This window comes from Nylanderia fulva, unplaced genomic scaffold (assembly GCF_048542155.1).
Source record: "Nylanderia fulva isolate GAGA-0341 unplaced genomic scaffold, ASM4854215v1 Scaffold2, whole genome shotgun sequence".
In the NCBI taxonomy this organism is placed as follows: domain Eukaryota; kingdom Metazoa; phylum Arthropoda; class Insecta; order Hymenoptera; family Formicidae; genus Nylanderia; species Nylanderia fulva.
In genome coordinates this window covers 4,650,286-4,670,100 of record NW_028190263.1, presented here as the reverse complement: position 1 = coordinate 4,670,100, position 19,815 = coordinate 4,650,286, and the positions used below count along the sequence as shown (strand labels likewise).

The 19,815-nt window shown below is 30.7% G+C and overlaps 1 long non-coding RNA gene across 1 annotated transcript; it reads right to left on the bottom strand.

Moving 5' to 3' along the window:
- Positions 1 to 18,572: 18,572 nt before the first annotated feature.
- Positions 18,573 to 19,287, bottom strand: LOC114943002 (uncharacterized). The gene is made up of 2 exons (XR_003821925.1): positions 19,176 to 19,287; positions 18,573 to 18,750 (listed from the first exon to the last, which is right to left on the bottom strand). It is a non-coding gene; the product is annotated as an uncharacterized LOC114943002 (long non-coding RNA).
- Positions 19,288 to 19,815: the final 528 nt, after the last annotated feature.

Here is a 19,815-nt window from a genome sequence, read left to right as displayed (position 1 = left end):
ATGAGATATGTCGGTAAAGTATTTCTTGAACATGCATATACTTAGATTAACTTATATTTTATCAAACATGTCTCATTATTACAAATAATTGTTTATATGTCATCACTATGAATATAGAGTTATAAATTCCCAATTATGATTTAATTTTCTAAAGATTAAACAAAATCATACATCCTTCTGGATATCTCGAGAAGATGTCGCTGACAAAACTAAATGAGAGAATATTCAATTTATAACAAAAAAACGAGAATATTCGATTCCTTGTTAATCCCATAATCATGTAAATTTTCACTATAAATTTATAATGATTTCTGTTTAAAATATTATTAATATTTACATGCCCGAATAAATTGTGTATTTCAACTAAATATATTCAGCGATCTTCTTTATTATGTATGTAGTAAAAATAATATTTAATGTAAGCGCGATATATGTATATATAATAAGTATTATATTGCAAACCTTTTAAAAAAATCAACTTTTTTATAAATAAGCTTAATCTTTCTATTGTATAAAAAGTCAAATTTCTGAAGCAGAATTCTGTGTGTGTGCATGTTTTATAAAAAAATCTAGATTTTTCGTAAAATGATTGAATTTACTGTGCGACGTATGCATGATATACAATGCATGATAATGCATGATATGCAATGATTATAATAAAAAAATAATTACATTACATTATTCATATAAAACATATCTATTCAAAAAAAAATTTTATAAAAAAAGAGAGACATAGGAAAAGTATGAAATTAGCAGCAATTGATATGTATATGTACAGCTTTTTAATTAAAAGCCATATATAATACGCAATATTTATATGTATAAATTAATTTTTTTACAGCCAAATTTCAAATGCTTTTATTTTTGCAAAAGAATCTATAAGAGTTTTTCCTTATTGTTTTAATTTCAAATTCAATCTATAATATTTCTCCCTCTCTCTTTCTCTCAAGTAATTATAAATTTTTATGCAAAATAATGATATCTCAGAGCAAATGAAATTTTCTTATGATTGCAAAAAGACATCGGCTAATTAAGGGTTAATCGCGGCATTATAAAACACCAGTGTTGCCAATGAATAGAAATTCATTGCAATAGTATCGCGCGTTTACAGTTACTCCTATAGGTTTCGCAGTATTCTTATTGTTAGTTCTCAGGAGCACGACGCGACAGCGTTCTCTCTCGCATACAAAACAGTCGATCAGAAAACCGAATCCCCATTCACAATTATTGGAGGTTACCCCGCTCACTCCATCCCTTTCTTTTTCTCTTTCTCTCAAGCCCTTCTTTAACTTCACAGTTTCCCTCTGCCTCTGTGTTCCTTCTCTCCTCACCGCCTTCCGTTCATTTTTCCTCCACCTCCTCATCACGGTCTGTCCTTCTTTCTCTCAATATTATTTCTCTCTTTCTCTCTATCGTCACCACTTTTTAACCTGCTCTTCGTCCCTCTTCTCCCTTCTCTCATCCTCTCACCTTGTGATCCTGTCACTCTCCCGCTTTCCCTTCCCCCGCTTATCTTCTTGCTCACTCCTCTTTCCGCTCTTTCCTCCTACTCACCTCTTTCTCTCTTTCTCATTGGTGTGTTCTTTCACTTCTGTATTTTCTATCTTTATTTTAAATTAGGTTGTGGTCCATCATTTTCTCATAACTTCTACAAGTATTGTTTTATTTTATATTTGTCGTTTTGTATATGTGCGTGTGTTTTCACAAGTTTTACTTTATAATTAATGAAGGATTTTCAAACTTCTCACATGCATTGAAGAATTCAGAAATCAAATAGATTACAATAATTGATTTAATAAATTTATCGTTTCAATATATGCTTATGTTATATGATGTATACTGTTACACGGGAAAAAAATTAGCCACCACAGCTAAATTTTAGTTGCCCTATATTACAACTTGAAATTTAGTTATCATACCTAAATCTTATTGTTAACTATGGTAATTGATATTTTTAGTCATAGTTTGACGAAGAATCCTATAACTAAAAAATAATAGCTATCACAGCTAAAATTTAGACATAACTAATTTTTATATGTGGTATAGGGACAGCTAAAGTTAAGTTATGGCTAATTTTTTTCCATGTACTATTAGACAAAATGTTAGAAAAAAGATAATTTAGAACATTGATTACAAAAATGCATCTTAAAAATAAAATATCAGAAAACATATTAATAAATTAGAAAAGGAAGAAAACGTTTCAGAACTTGACAGATAAGATTGTTTCTTGAATTAGAAACAAATGTTATCAATATCAAATGTTATCATAATGATCACAGAAATGATAATCTATAACTATATATGTATGCGTAATTATAATGTGCATCCCTTTTATATATAACACTTGAAAGAAGATGAAAAGTAAAATATCTCTTTTAAATGTATCCAACTAAATATAATATTTAAAGATTAGATGAAATTTTATGATACAATATAAATTTCCAAGATATATTGTATATTATATTATAAGTTTCTACGATATAAGTAGAATATTATTCTGTGGTATACATCCAATGTGTACAAGAGTGCGACACCTGTTCTATCTTGAAGCTGCAGATATTATATATGACATTCACACAAGGTGAAACTGGAATAGTGCATTCTAGGTGTAACAGTACTGATTCGTGCGATCATGATGATAAGCTATGTATCGAAGAGATGGGATCAGTTTCATACCGTTGCCTTGCAAGAGCTCTTTTTGAATCCTCTCATTAACTCTCTTATATTCTCTAACGCAACTGTGTCACTTTTTTAACCCTCTCTATTTACGTTTTATTTGAATTGTGATATGTATGTCAAGCTACGTAAAATATAGACTACGAGTATAAGGATTACTTTGAATAAGAATTATCTTGTTCTATATACATATATCCGTTTATATCATATAACAATGTGATTGCCTGTAATCTTCAACTTCATCCAAAAAAATATGCGAATATTTATTCATCTGCATCGAAAATATTCGGATGATCATAAGTTGTCATACAACGAATTTTAATCTAAAATCGCTAATGTATGTATATAAATTTTGTTCTCATTACTCCGATTCGATGAAAGAATCATCACTTTTATTTCGAGCTCGTTCCAAGTACAAAGTTAGGTCCAACGCGCCAGGACGAGCATCGCGAAGGCTCGTCTGCTGGCTTCATCTGGCCGCAGCGTGCATGCACCGAGAGGACGGACCGGTTCCAAAGGATGCTCTTCCACCTTTCCGTCCTTCGAGCAACGGTCGCCGTAAGTTGCTTCTTCGTGGTCGGTCCGTGTCTTCCCCCGTTCCCCTTCGTCCCTCGGCCGCTTCTTCGGTGTCTTCTTCATCTTCGTCGAGCTCCGTCCCCGGAGTTTCCTGTACGCGGCCATGCACGCGCAAAGGCACGCGGTATATAACCACCCCGCCCGCCTTCCCTTCGCGCCTCTCTTTCTGAGAGAGATCCTCCTCTTGATCATTTATTTTTGATAAACGACGCGCCCCGTCATATACCGCCACGCGGCATGGGAAACTCACCTCGCCACTTCGCGCATTCTATCCCCAAAGAAAATCGCTGTAGGATGCGCGCCCACGTCTCTCTCTTCAGTCGCCGCCACGACAAAGTCCTCCTCTCTTCTCCCGAGCGAGAGATTGGATTCGCGCAAGGTCGAGACCTTGCAAAGCTGAAACGCGGCGAGTCGCGGCCACGTACACCGATTATCGCGTCAAGACAGATCTCGGTTCTTCACCTGTAGAACGCTTCGATCAAGATCGATGTTTAGCCATAGCTTTCTAAGATATTGCAACATAAAATTGCGCGCTCGTATACTTCAATTATATATTTTCGAATGTTCTCATTGCTCGAAAATTCTTATTCTGTATTTAGATAACTAATTTTTTTAATTAAGTTATCATGCCTTTATCATTCTTTCAAGAAAAATTTCAGAAAGTAAACAATTCGGCTTCTAATTCAACATATGATTTATATTCTATTTTGAAAGTGGTAATAGAAGTTATTTTATTAAAATTTAATAAATATTAATGTTTTATTACATACTTATTTATGTATAATATCAATTATTTTAGAATGAAATAGTATAATATATACATTTTTTAGATACTAGCTTAGCTTGCTCTACATTTTCTTACACTTGACTAAACTTTTCAACTAAATTACTATCCTGTTAATTCAACATATATTAGTATTTTAGTCAAATAGGTATACATTTTGTTAGATTTAATATACCTACTATATTTAATTTAAATATTTTTATATGCTCAATTAACAAAATAATATGTAGTTGAAAGGTTTAACAAATTTTTTTTCAGTGTACAATTAATATCGCTAAATTGTATTTTTTTATCTTATTGTGTTCCTTAAGATGTATTCCTTTTTTATTTATTATAAATTTTGTTACTGTCGCGTATATTCAAGATATGGAATGCACAAAATCGTGCAAGTCTAATATAAATACATAAATCACGAAAAAAACCACAATCTTTCTTGACTATTCTAAGTAAAGATCTTTAGATTTTTTTTAAATGAAAAATTATAATTTATTTATATTTAATAAATGCGAAATTGATTTAATTCCAATAAAGTGCAAGACTAATCTTATTGTTAATTTAAAAATTTGACTTTTTGAAGCAATTTTATTAAAATTTGTAATACCTTTGCAATGCAAAGCAGTTTAAAACATTTTCCTAGGATCGATATCAATAATATAATTGTATATGCAAAGCCAATTTTAAATTTCGATTTTTTCGATCGACAAGTGACACATATCAGTTCGCTATCTCTTATCGTTGGCAGCGCTCAAACATAATAAATCGGTGCACTGCTAGAGAGAGAGAGAGCGAGAGAAAAAGAGAGAGAACGAGGCATTGATTGAAATTTAATATGACGAAAAAGGCACTCGAGAAGGCATTTTAATATCACAGACCTGTCGAAAGCAGCATGGTCCTACTCTCGGTGGCCACACGATTAATAATTTATCACCTGTCAACTTCTGATCGAGGTTGATGAGTGTGCTGCCAAATTAATATACATCTATATGCGTTTAATTCGATTACAAAAGCAAAAAATCTACGAGCATTTTATTATTATTACATCCTGCCAATTGTCTGACAAAACGTAAACTTTATGTAAAGGAATGAATTTAAATAGGCGAATTGTGTCGATTTGTCTATTATTATTGATATTTTTAAAATTTCTTAAAAACCCATAAATATTATCACAATTCAATCTATATTTTTCTATTCGATTTTCTATATAAAATATAGAATGCTACAAAATATGTATAAATATATGAATGCTACGATATATATATATATATATATATATATATATATATATGTAAGATTATGATTAGTTTATTATTATAAAGTATCTCGTTGAAAGTTCATTTATGTTTAACAATACTATGGTCGTACGGAGTTCACTTAATGAAATTGTCATGTTTTCATTATCGATGTGATATGCTATAACTGAGCATAATACAATAGCCCAATATTTTTTTAGTATTCTCAATATTACATGCTAACTTGCAGATAATGTTTATTTAATAACTTAATTTTTTGATAATTTTATCACTATGTATTTTAATAATATTTAATGTTATATCACGCGAAGTTAAAAAAATTCTTTCACATTATATGCGATGTGTACTGTTGTAATATGCACTGAACACATTTATTATATATATATATATATATATATATATATATATATATATATATTAATTATTATAAAACTATTATATATTATATATATGTGTATTTTTTTAATATTTTAAAATGTGATCTAGAATTTTTATATAGGTACATTATATTATATAATATTATCATCTAGAATATATTATTGCGGAGATAATTAAACAATTAATTTTACAATTAACAGATAACATAAATATGTTACAGATTACTCATATCACCTTATTGCTTTGCTCATCGTCTTTCCGGATTCCCAGGCCTCTTTCTTTTCTTCTTTTGTTCATCTTTTGCTGCTTTTGTGGAATAAAATTCATGCTCTACTCACTATGATAATATCTTCGTTGTTAATGGGTAATATACAATGAATAGTTTAATTGGATTCGATCTGTCCCGCTATCATTTGTTAATGACTGAAAAGAATGATAACTGTAATTTCACATTGCAGTGCTAATATTGCACGATACTACGAGAGTTAATGATTTGTTGAAACGTGATATATCTGATATACTATCAAAAATATACAATTAAAATTTATTGTTAATATGCATGTGCGATACAAATCTCGAACGTATAAATCTCACGAGATAAATATATCATTAATATATATCACGATTTTGCCCGTCATTCGATTAATGATTATCTTGTAAATGATTATTCTGTATTTTTGAGCCAAAAGTGATAGACAAATTAATTATTTAAATCGGTGAGAATTTTAAGGCACGATGCGGATATTTAAATTCAAACCTTAAGAAGATATATATACAATATTTTATAATAATCATTATCAGTTCAATTCTTACTTCAAATTAATAGATACAAGGTGCAAAATATTTATTACGATAAAAATTATTGCTTCAATATGTTTAATATGAATTTCATTGCGCGGATTAATAAACTCTAATTATGATAATTTTACAATAATCATGCTTGATATTTACTAGTACTTTTTGTGATCGAATTTCGATTAATAATGCGATATAGCAGTCTCGGGTCATTATCTTTCTACCTTTTGAACCGGTGAGCTTGATAACAAATAAGTCACCGCATGTAAATAATAGCTATACATACTTAATATCGAGCATTGTGTATCAGGGAATTCGTTTAATTTGTCATAAAATATTTTATTTATACAATAAGTTTATGCAGAATATTTTATTTACAATAGAATAATAGACAAGTTTCATTTAAAATTTACGAAAAATCAAAACTTAATGAGAGATATTCAAAAATCAAAATATTGCATTGAAAGAAACAATAATTTATAATTCTCTCGTATCGATTCTTCTATCAAATAAATATATACGCATATAAAATCCCGCGAAATACATGCTTAATATAATCGTCATCTCGATACAAAAATTAAAATTAATTAATTACGCATTTGCATTAAAAATCGCGAATTCTTACAACCGTAGAAAAAGATCACTTTTATGTGTATACATATACATATATGTAAAACGATGTTTTGCGATGTTTCTCTCGATCGTAATCTGAAATATACAACGATATCGAATGACTATAAACATTGTAATACGCGCCAAAATTTACGGTGTATGACGTATTTGCGCTACATGTTTAGTCATCTTGCGTTGGCATACGTGCGACGAGACTCGGGCAGAAAGGTCGGCGGCTCGAGACGCTGCGACATGTCGACGTAGTATTATTTATTCGCATTGAAATTCGATCACGACAGAAGTACTAAAAGATATCCAAACTCGATCCCTGTAATTATTACAATTAACCTTTGTCAATCCGCTCGATTAACTGGTAAGCCGAACCCTAACATAACCTAATACATTTCTTTCTTTTTCTCAAACACTTTTAGAATATATCTCGCTTCAAATTATTGTCGACTCAGATATAAATTGTACATCAGTTTCAGATTGAGATGTAGAACATGAAATAATTGACGGATCGAATAATTCAAGATCATTAATCAACGGAGAAAACCGTGATATTGATCTACATCGATCGTAATAATGCATGTATCTCGCGCGTGCTGTTGAATTTCAGTTGTAATTTTTCGATTAATATATCGCATCTTAATTTCATTGACTCAATTTTTATAGTTATTATGCAGTATCTAAATGAAATTATCGATATCATTTCATTAAACTTTCAAGTCATTATCAAAGCATCGCAGGTCGAGTTATTTGCATACTATTTATTATTAGAGGTTAATCGGACAGTCATACATAAAAACTTTTCATTAAAGATATTCATTTATCGAGTGTCAAACGGATCGTAGCTTTGGCATTGTTTTAACATTTCTTTCGAAATTTTACCAAGTCCGGTCAAATAAACCGATGGTTAAAATTTGCAGGATGACCAATAGACGTGAAGGTATCTACACTTTTCCTTCTTCTGAGAGGGCGTAAACGTATTCATAGCATTCAGGAAATGTTTTGTCTAGCAGTTGGCAATCCTGCGTTTAACCGTCGCCTTGCTTAATCGGACTTCGGTGAAAAGTTGGTCCTTTTCATTGTAATATAATCTGATTAATCGGGAGTGCCGTGCATAAATGTTGCGCGATCGTCGTAGTCTATTGATTAGCACGAGTAATTAACAGGATTTTCGCGAGTGTTATGTTTCGTGAAGGAGCAGCGCGAGATGAACAAGAGAGAGGAGGAGGAGGTTCGGGAAGGTATCAGGTTACCCATCGTGAGGTGAACACAATTGATATTTATTATTCGTTACTGTAAAATTAATTTTTCATTATCATTTCCATAGTAGTGATTCAGTATAGATTATATCATAATACATATAAAATGATTTATTTTATAAATTATTATTGTATATAGTTATACACACATAAAATATTTATAATATAATAATATATAAATATATATATATATATATATATATATATATATATATATAATTTTATATTTTATATATCAAAATGTTAATTATAAATATTTTATAAGAAACATTTTTAAATGTAATAAATTATAGAATATCTAGAATATTTTTATAGGCATATATATATAATTTTATATTTTATATATCAAAATGTTAATTATAAATATTTTATAAGAAACATTTTTAAATGTAATAAATTATAGAATATCTAGAATTTTTATAGGCATATATATATATATAAAAATCAATATAATTCTTTAAAAAAAATCTTATTTAGTATAGATGTTTAGGAAATATGATAAATAAAATTGAATTTTTATATCGAAATAATTATAAATCTTTAACTTACAATGTTGAAATATATGTATATATACACATATATTTAAACTATTTCAACATTCTAAGTTTAAGGTTCTAAGTTTAAGATTTATAATTAATTCAATATAAGAATTAGATTTTAATTATCACATTTTTTAAAGATCTATATTCAATAAGAAATTTTTTTAACAATTATATTAATTTTTTTTAATTAAATATTTGTCTTGAAGAATATAAGAAATTTAATTGCATGCAATAATTATGTTTGGATATATTAAATACTTTGAACATTATAATTTATTAGAATTTATTTGTATGTTACAGATTAACGTGAATATGTGTTCTAAGAGTTTCTCTAACCGGCCTTTGTGGAAATTAGTGCTTTTTATTGTAATATAGTGAAGTGCGCGTTTATACGTGTGATTAATATCGGGATCGGGAGTGCCGTGCAAATAATTGTCGCGCGATCGTCGTATTCTATTGATTAGTGCGCGTGTGATTGTAATTAACAATATTTTTGTGAGTGTCATGTGTCATGAAGAAACAGCGAAAGAGAGGAGGAGGAGGAGGCCTGGGAAGGCTTTGGGTTACGGCGGACTCATCATAAGGTGAACACAATTGACAATTTATTTATCATTCGTTATTGTAAAATTTTTCATTATCATCTCTATAATAATGATCCATTATAGATTTTATTGTATAATACTTATATATAAAAATATACTATATATTCTAATAGTTTATTATATTTAAAAGTGTTTAATTATAAAATATTTATAATAATTAATATTTTATATATAAATATACATTTATATATTTATGTATAAAAAAATTAATTACTATAAATGTTTTATAATAAATACTTTTAAATACAATAAATCATAGAATATAGAGAACATTATTATATATGTATAAATATTATACAGTAATTTATAAAATGAATCATTTTATACACATACACAATTGTTGCATGAAATTAAATTTTTTGCTTGTTTTCTATAAGACAAATATATTTAATAAAAAAATTAATATAATTTAAAAAAAATTATTATTGAATACATATGTTTAGGAAATATGATAAATAAAATCTAGTTCTTACATCGAAATAATTATGAATCTTAAATTTACAATGTTGAAATATATATATGCACATTTTATTTAAAATATTTCAACATTGCAAGTATTATATTTCGATATAAGAATTAAATTTTGTTTATCATATTTCCTAAACATCCATATTTAATAAGTAAGGATTTTTTTTTAGAATTGTAATAATTTTTTTATTAAATATTTGCCTTAAAGAAAATAAATAAAAAATTTAATTGCGCACAAAAATTTTATTTGAAAATATTAAACACTTTGAACATTATAATTTATTAGAATTTATTTATATTTTACAGATCTACGTTGACTACAATTCCGCCGTTGCTTCGGTAAGTGGTAGATGATAATTTTTTATTTATATAATCCTGAAATTAGAGAGGGATAGTACGTATAATATTTTCGTTAAAGTAATAAATTAAATAATTTTTCTGGAAAAAAAACGTCAAATGTATAAAGTATTCAAAATCTCGTCATACGTGCATTCATATATATATATATATATATATATATATATATAGTTAGAAATTTCAGTTTAAATTTAATTTCGAACCAACGAGTTTTTTGTACTCTGACTGTATACGTGCAGTCATTTCTGCATGTTTAGTACTAGCAAATTTTAAATTTTCTCTCCAAAATCGCTTTATACTTCAATAGGGTTATAGAGTTACATTTTCAATTACACAGCGAATAGTAAGAATGTCCTGTTAAACTCTGAACTACATTTCTTAGATACACTCCTGTCGTTTTTTGCGTCTGACTCAATCCTCAAGAGATTGGGGAAAGAAACGATGTTTCTCTAAGCAATTTCTGGATTTCTCATTGCTTCATTCTTATTATTGTCAAAATAATTTTTTCTTTAATCATTTTTCATTTCTTCTTTGACTAAATATATACAATATATCTTATAAAATTTATGTAAATACATATATATAAATTTTTCTTTTTTTTATCTTTCTAAGCTAACATGATAAAAAGTATAAATTATTTTATTGTGAAAATACAGCAGTTATTCCCAATAACATTTACAGTAATGTATATAATTAGAAATATGTAAAGTTTACAATTAGTACAATTTGGTGAATATTTTTATATTTAAATCCAAAAACTATTTAAAATTTAATGTTGAGTTATTAATAAATTTTTTGTTTACATAATCTTTTATGTACATTATATACATATTATATTATATACATAATTTTTTATGAGTACTTTATAGCATATTATCATGCATTACTGTAAATAGTGCATTAACGTGAGAGAGGAATCCCGTAAGAATGTGTCCTGGGCGGTGAACGGATAGCGGATAACGCATGATTCACTCTCTATGACTCAAGATCTAGTCGCTTCGGTCGCTCTATTCGCGCGGGAGAAGGCGCGCCCGGATCACGGCATAACGTTTTCCAATCCGAGTCAGCGACTTCTCCGCAGTTAATGTCGTGGAAGAAAAGAATCAGGCGCGGCTATATGCTAGCAAATATTACGTCACCAATGTCGACGTTTCTTTCGCACCCACACACGACCTACACCCCCACAATTAGCAGCAAACTTAATTCTAATTTTAATATATGTAAATATCACGAAATATATAAAAATGTATTTTTATATTTTTACGGAGCCTATTACGCGCACGCGCGTACATTTGATTGAGAAAAAGTTGACTTTAAATAATTATTAAAAATGTAGAGATGATTAACAAATCCTATATAAAATACGTAAATTATAATATATAAATATGTGAAAATGTAGTTTACATATAAACATGAATAAAACCTAGTATTTTCACTGTTCCAATTAATATTAGATCTATCAAAAAGGCTAATGAAATTTCTGAGATGACTAACAATAAACGAAATGAGATTTTTCTCTCACTCATCTTTTATAATAATCACGAATGTTGTATTGAATGATTAACAAATTAAATTTATAACGCAACCACGTTAACATAATTTATTCACGAAATTTCATCATTTACATTTCATCGTTCAAACATCATCACTAATTTATCTGTAGGTCAGAAATTATACAAAATAATAAATTTGTTGTTAAGAAAGACACATTCATAAAAACATATATGAAAATAAATCCTTTGTCCAATGTCAATTATGATACACGTGAGTATCTTTAAAATATTTGTATATTGTAATTTCCTGTAAAGAGATAGAAGCAAAAAATCAAAATAAAATATCATTTCTTAAATTTAAATAAGAAATATAAATATGTATAAAATCAAAAAGAAAGAGATTAATAGAGGAAAATTCAAAAACTCTTAAATGTCACACACACACACACAATTTGTGATTTCAACAATATAGAATTCAATTTCACAAAGTGAATTCCCGCCGATTCCTTTTCTTCCATATGTTCTTAGGGTTTAAGAGATTATAAATTAAAAAAGAAAGAAAATGAAAAGGATAAAATTATGATGTAGAAAAGAATCAGTAGAAAAAAAGAGGTGAGTGCTGGCAGGAATGAAGAGAAAAAGAAGGATAGAAGGGGAAAAGAGACGACATAGTTGCAGAAGGGACGAGGGAAACGGAATATCTATAAGGATGCGTTGGAGAACGGTCGTTAGTTTCCTAGGTTTGGTGGCATTGCCATCGTCGTCGTCCTCATCGTTGAAGACGGCGAACATCCTCGGACGACGGTGCCACCGTCGACCTCGTGCAGGCGTCCCTCGCTAAAGTAGGTTAGGTCGATGAGGCCACGACGATGCTGCCGTGGTTTCTGCGCAGCGCTCTCGATTCTACACCCCCTCTTCTTCCCTCCTCTCGCTATCATCTCTCTCTTTATTTCACTATCTCTCTTTCTCCTCCGTTTGTCTTTCTTTCTCTCTATCATTTTATCTCGCTCATTCTCTCTCAGTGTTTATAACTCTCTATCTTCTTTCCTCTTCATTGCTCCTATCTTGCATTTTCTCTCTGTCTCTCTCTTTTCATTTTTCTCCTTATCTTTCTTATTCTGTTTCTCTATATCTCGTCTTCTTTCTCTCTCTGCTATCTATTTTTCTCTGTTTCCCTTCACCTCTCGCTGCCACTATCACACACGTTCTCTCTTTTTCTCTCTCTTTTTTTCTTTTTTTTTCCTTTGCTTGTCTCCGTCACTCTGACGATTCTGCTACCAAGTTGGCGATTCTGCAAATCGTCACTGCCAGCTACTGCACGATCGATTTCTTATATTTGTGTTTTTAAAAAATCTTTCAAAAATTTCCTCGAAGTTCGATAAGTTTAGTTTAAACTTTTCGATTTTTAAAAATTATTGATTTGTTTGTGCGACACAGCATTATTAATATATAATAAAAAAATAAAAATTGTTTTAAAATTATCTTTGTGAGATTCTGAAGATAGGTACTGAGTTTATATAATATTTTACTGAATAAATAGTCAATTCTTCTCAATTCTTATAAATTTACTTGTTACAACATAAATAATATCTGAATTGCGTAGACACTTAAGAATTTACTTAATACCGCGATTAAGATATTAGCAACTAACTCTCTCCACTTTTGGGATTATACTATATATATATATAAGATAGATATATGTATATAATATTAGTAACTTGTTATATATAAGTAACTATTGCTTGGAATTTTACTTGCGGCTAAACAATATATCATATCTACGTTCTCACAATGGCCATTTAGCCTCTCTCTATCTAAAGCTATAAGGAAAATGTACGCATAATTTCTTCCTCGCGCTCATTTCGCTTCTCGGTAGACGTTTGCGTTCTACGCAAATGTACGATATATCGCAGATGCGCAGCAAAGTGCAACAATGTTTTTGAGTAACATTCCGATCGATTATATGTTACTAAAACTGAAATATTTTACACATTTCTTATATATTATATACTCTTATATGTTATAATATATAATACAATGAACGTAATTCGCGAATTTTAGATTCTTAATAATTAGCATTAATTTTTTGATTAATTTAAGCCAAAATTATGATTCAAACTATACATTTAAAAATACATACGATGATCAAAATCTGTCGCATAAATAAGACTAAAATATGAGGACTATCTGTAGGGTAATCTGTGTATTAAAATATTTATATTTCTTTTCACAATATAGGAATTAAATTACAGAAATATATTTAAAAAGTATAATTATTATATTATTTTATATCTACTTGTGCTGCGAAATATAGCAGACATTCTGTCGAATACGCATGTTGGAAAAATCGATTGGATTTATTGAAATTCGCGATATTGGGGGTGTTATTAGGGTATTAATGTATGCATTACGGCAAACGAATAAATATACGCGCGCAACGGCTGTGGATTGCCGATGGAATTAGTCCCTTTGTACTCAGAGAGAGGAATTTTGCGTGTTTCAATTAAACGATCATGAATTTTTGAAAGTATCTGACATCGTGCGATTTCTAATTATAATTATCTTTGTTCGCGTAATTGATATTCTTAATTTGTAAAAATATTTTTTAAAAATTGTTTGATAGCTTAAATATTACTTTAACGATATTTGAAAAAGTTTCGAGTCAATATCATCCAAACTTTAAGCTTTGTGTTTACATATGACATACATATTCGTTCGGAGCTAAAATGCTTCGCATAAAAATTTATAGAGAGAAAGAGAGAGAGAGAGAGAGAGAGAGAAAGAGATAACAATATTGAATTAAATGCTTTAACAAAAATTTTTTATTGTAGGATTGTTTTTAATATTTTATTAATAATAGAATAATCTTGAATTCATAAATAATAAACTTTTAGCTATTGATATTTTCTTAGTAAAATAAAAGTTAGTGTATCTTGTAAGATTATAGCCTTTCTTAAAATTTATCTATATTCACACACATTATATCCTAATTACATTATATTATATTAGAAATATATATTTAAATGAAAATATTAAACTATTGTAATCAGTGTTAATATATGACATATTTTTCTGTTTGGATATATTTTGTTATAAAATTAATTTATTCATCTTAATGTGATCAAAATGATTTAGTTCTTTTTTCACTTCATCTGCTTGTAATTAAGAATTACTTAGCATCACAAAAAAAACGAAAAAGACAAGTGAAAGTAAATTTTAGAAGCAGGGAAAAAAATAAGTTTTTGACACAATGGTGCTTAGAGTTTTAGAAAGTTAGATACTGAAAACACAAGAGAATGACATACCTAGTGGCGACACAGATGCCGTTACGTTTCCTACCGGTAATATGCCAGCAGGGAGAAATTCCATGCACGCAAGAACCGTTGTCCGAAAATCGACAATGATTAAACAACGGGAAAAGTCTCTTTCTCTCAATTGCGTAAAAATTGGAAATAATAATTTTTTCGTAAGGCATCTTTTTTCTGCCACGAAACTTGATTTATCGGTGAAAATTGAAATTATACATGTTCTCTCGCTAACAAAAATTCATTTTTATTTAATAAATAACTTGAAGAGCAAGACAGTCAATTTCCATGAAATAAACTTAATAATCTATCAGGCTAAAAAATATAGCTAGACCAGGAAAAATGAAAAAAACATGCATTCTGCTTTATTATATATTCAAATTCAAAAAATTTGACATATTTATTCTATTTTTCTCACATACATTTCAAAGCTTTATATTTTTCGGACTGTTCGCGCGCGCGCAGAACAGTGTCTTTCCAATTTTTCCACAATCTCGTATTCGTGTCTTTCTTCCGTGGGAATAAGATAACCAAGATCGATTAAGTTTCGGAAAAATTAAATTATAATGCGCGATGAAGCGTTTATCACGAGTGATGATCGAATCGCGAGGTGACGCGAGAGAACGATAGAAAAAAATTCGACTCCCTTGGAATTGCGCGGCGAGAGAGCAGATGGACGTATCGATCCATCGACACTCGGAGCTCGAAGCCCTACCGCCGGCTTCAACGTTATACAGTGCGGGCCAACAAATAATACAATTACTATGACGAGTATTCGCGACCGGCCACTAATAAATGTATAAAATAGAAATAAAAATTTATTACGATCCGTATGCTGTACGCGACAACACGCGGTTACACGTTGTTCTATAAACGTTGAGCGATAAATAAAATAGAAATCGCGAAATACTGTGTCGAATCTCGGAATATGCAGCGCGCGCGTTTACTTGCCGCCAAAATCGCGCGAAATATCCTTCCAATTTGTATAATCTGTATCGCCCGGTCTGTTTTTCATCGCCATCCTTCGCGCTGCTCCTCCCCATTCTCTTTTCTCTTGTTCTTATCTGTATTTGTTCTTGCACCAATTGCATTCTAGACGAACGTATATGTTTAGCTGTCCCAGGTTTTTCGTTTTACTTTAGTATACATTTTTAAAATAATTTAAAACAATTATTTGTAACAAGAATATCAAGATATACTAATAATTTTATAATTTTTTTACTTGCATTATTTTAATTTACAATGTTTATTAAATAATATGAAAGTTGTTAAAGAAGGAAAGAGGGAGAGAGAGAGAATTATTTTGTGCATATTTTAATTAAATATCATTGTAGAATAGAGTATACATGTATTACATGTTATATATTATTTGTGTGTACGTTATTTATTAGAATAGTATAATAGTATAATATACAATATAGCAGAACTCATTCTTATAATAATATTATTAGATATGCATAAACAAAAAATATTCTAAATAATCAAATTAAATTTACATATAATTAAATATGACATAGACACACACACACACACACACACACACATATATATATATATATATATATATATATACATACAAATATAACAAATACAAAATTAAATAGAAAAAATAAGAGATTCTGAGAAATCGAACATGTTCTCAGGAATTTCATTAAACCGATGCGATAACCTCTTCCCCGAGTCTGCAACTACCGCGTTATTTTTCCGGCGAGTTTCCGAACGCTGATCGCTCGAAGGTTCAGCATTTGCCGCCGATTTCAACCGGTCGATCGCCATAGCGAGAAATAGATTCGCGAATTGTCCAGCCGGTCGCGCCGGCCGGATGTCGACGTATATCGATCCATCGAACTGGACCCGCGAGCTACCGTGTCGCGCGGGCCGTCAGACGTAACGGACAGGATAGTAAAAGCCCTCTGGTTCCAGTTGGTACGACGGGTCCGTTCGTACATCCGTCCGTACGTCCATCCGCTCGTACGTCCGTCAGCCCGTCGGATAATACCAGAGTTCACCTAAATATAACTCAGAAGCGGGGAGAAACGGAGGGAAGCGCGCGCGCGCGCGCGCGTGAGCTAGTCAGTCGGGTGAACGCGAGAGGAGAAACGGGAGGTTGAGCGAGAGAGAGAGAGAGAGAGAAATGGCAAAGCAGAGGGTGGTAGGGAAAGAGAGAGAAGGGAGGATGGGCGAGACAAGGAGCTCCTGATTCACCGCTACGCGTTCAGCTTGCACGGCCAGTTGCAGCTGCATGGACATCAGCATGGCCATGTATTATTTTGTAGCATGCTTAATATATACGCCCGGAGAACAGATCGGGCCGAATTTCGACCGCGAAACGACGAGAATTCGACTTTCTGTAATTGAGCGCATATATACATACGTTCATATATGTATACACACACACACACACATATATATATATATATATATATATATATACACACATACATATATCGCACCGCTGATGAACTCCGAGTCGATCGATCGCCGCGTTAAAATCTTGACAAAGCACGTTAATATTTCCCGCGTGTACAGCGCAACACCGCGAGTCGAATCGCCGATCGATTCTCGACCGAGCAAAAATGGAAACGTGCGGTCAGGTTGTCCTGTATTCCCGAATTATTATTATTCTATGTTCTTGCGTAAGACTTTTACGAACTTTTACGAATCGTGAGTTTTAAAGATTTACGACATTTCTAAAAATATAGTTATTCGATAGAAATCATTCAAAGACTCAGTATTAAATTAGAAACATTGATTAGAGGGAACAATATATTTATTTATTAAATCTATTAAACATTTGAGCTTTAGATAAAATCTTACTCTATCTGTTTACATATTCTCTTAATAGTCAAATAGTATATCAAAGAATGTATATAAAAAGAAAATATATGGAATATTTTGTTCTTATGAAAAAATTGAATTTTATATATATGTATATAAATGTAATGCCATACGACGCTAAGATTATGAGAATAATTAGGTGATAATTTCGATAATGCGCTATGCGTCGCTTTTGCAATCATGTATATTTTATCTGGTAATTATGACCAATATAAGAGGGAACTTGAGTTCTCTCTCATTAGCGTAAATTTGCAGAAATCGATTATCTATGCTTACCTATATGTGAAAATTTTTCTAGTTTTATCATTTAATGAAACAAGCTAGATATTTCGTTACAAGTTATGTTACACATTAACTTACAAGTTTTATGCATGCTCTTCTAAATTCATAAAAAATCCTATCAAGCAAAGAATCGCATTTAATTTAATATCGTCGATATTCTTTCTCGTCACTTTAGCGCAGTCATTTGATTGCCAATCATATACATTTATTAATCATCCGCGAAATATTTGATAATGTGAAACGCAAGAGATGTGAATATCGATCACAACGTGTGAGGAAACATTTTCGAAATATTTACGGCAGACGTACGCGTGATTTTAAATTAAAAACTCATGCACCAAGTCAGTATCATTTATTATATTTATTAACTTTCATGATCGTCACGTTACATTTCTAACAAATCACTATACTTTCTCCGAGAAGTCCTCGAGTTCAATCCGATTCACCCTCCAATTCCATTCGCCCGCCATTAGTGTGGCGCTAAGTAACTGGGACGAAAATGCTTGCATATTTATGTGAAATACCTTTAACAACGAAAAACGAGATCAACTTCGATGTAATAAATTCCAACAATTCGCTGCGCATTGCAATCGTTGTCAGCAAATAATAACGTACAAAAACGAACGAGCGCGTCGTTTCTCCGTGACCAAAAAAACAATGCGATATTGAAATTTCGATTTTTAATTCAGTTATCGAGTCTCTCTCTCTCTTTCTCTCTCTCTCTCTTTGATATAATAATAATAATAATAATAATAAAGAAAAAAATATCACTAAATATTCTGATAGTTAAAAATTTTTTCTCTTTTAAAAAGTATATGTGCACGTGCATATTGTATTATCTCCGCGGGCTTTTGCTGTATATTTTCATATCTACGCGTGGCGAGAGATTATAATATTCATTAAGATTATGCAGAATTGTTTTTCATCACGAGAAAGTATATAATCGTACCTTTAGTTTATCGAGATTGATGTCGAATGCAGCGCACGTTAGGATCAACACCAACAGTATGAAACCAAATTTTCTTCTCCCCTTTATCGGTACCAGTCTAAATCATCTCTTCGAGAATATCGAACCGGTAAAACAAAACAAATATAAATAGATGTACGGTTTTAGAATATCCGTTCCATTTTACTGTTTACTACAATAATTATATTTCACAAATATATATATAATATCTAAGGAGAGACCAGGTTGTCTTATTTAAAAATCATATTATTTATATATTATATTATATTCGACCGAATAAAGATTCGAAAAAATCGACGAAAAGATGAATGCAGAAAATAAGAATGCATTTATCAAACGATCTTCCATCGCTGAAAGACGTCGAGAAGTCGTCGTCCGGGGGAGAGATTCTTTGTAAGGGGGAGCTGCGCGTCGAATAATTTGCAGAAAATGTCAAAAGTCTAGCTAGGTACTCGTTAGATTCATTTTCCACGGTGCTCTCGCAAAGCGCAAGACGCGGGCGGAGAACGCCGGTAGCTCTCTCGTGGAGAGCGTCCTTACGTCCCATTCGAAAATAATACGGCGCCTCTCGTTAAATTACCCGCCCGCTCGTTCCGCGCGTAATGCGTCATCCCCTTTCCCT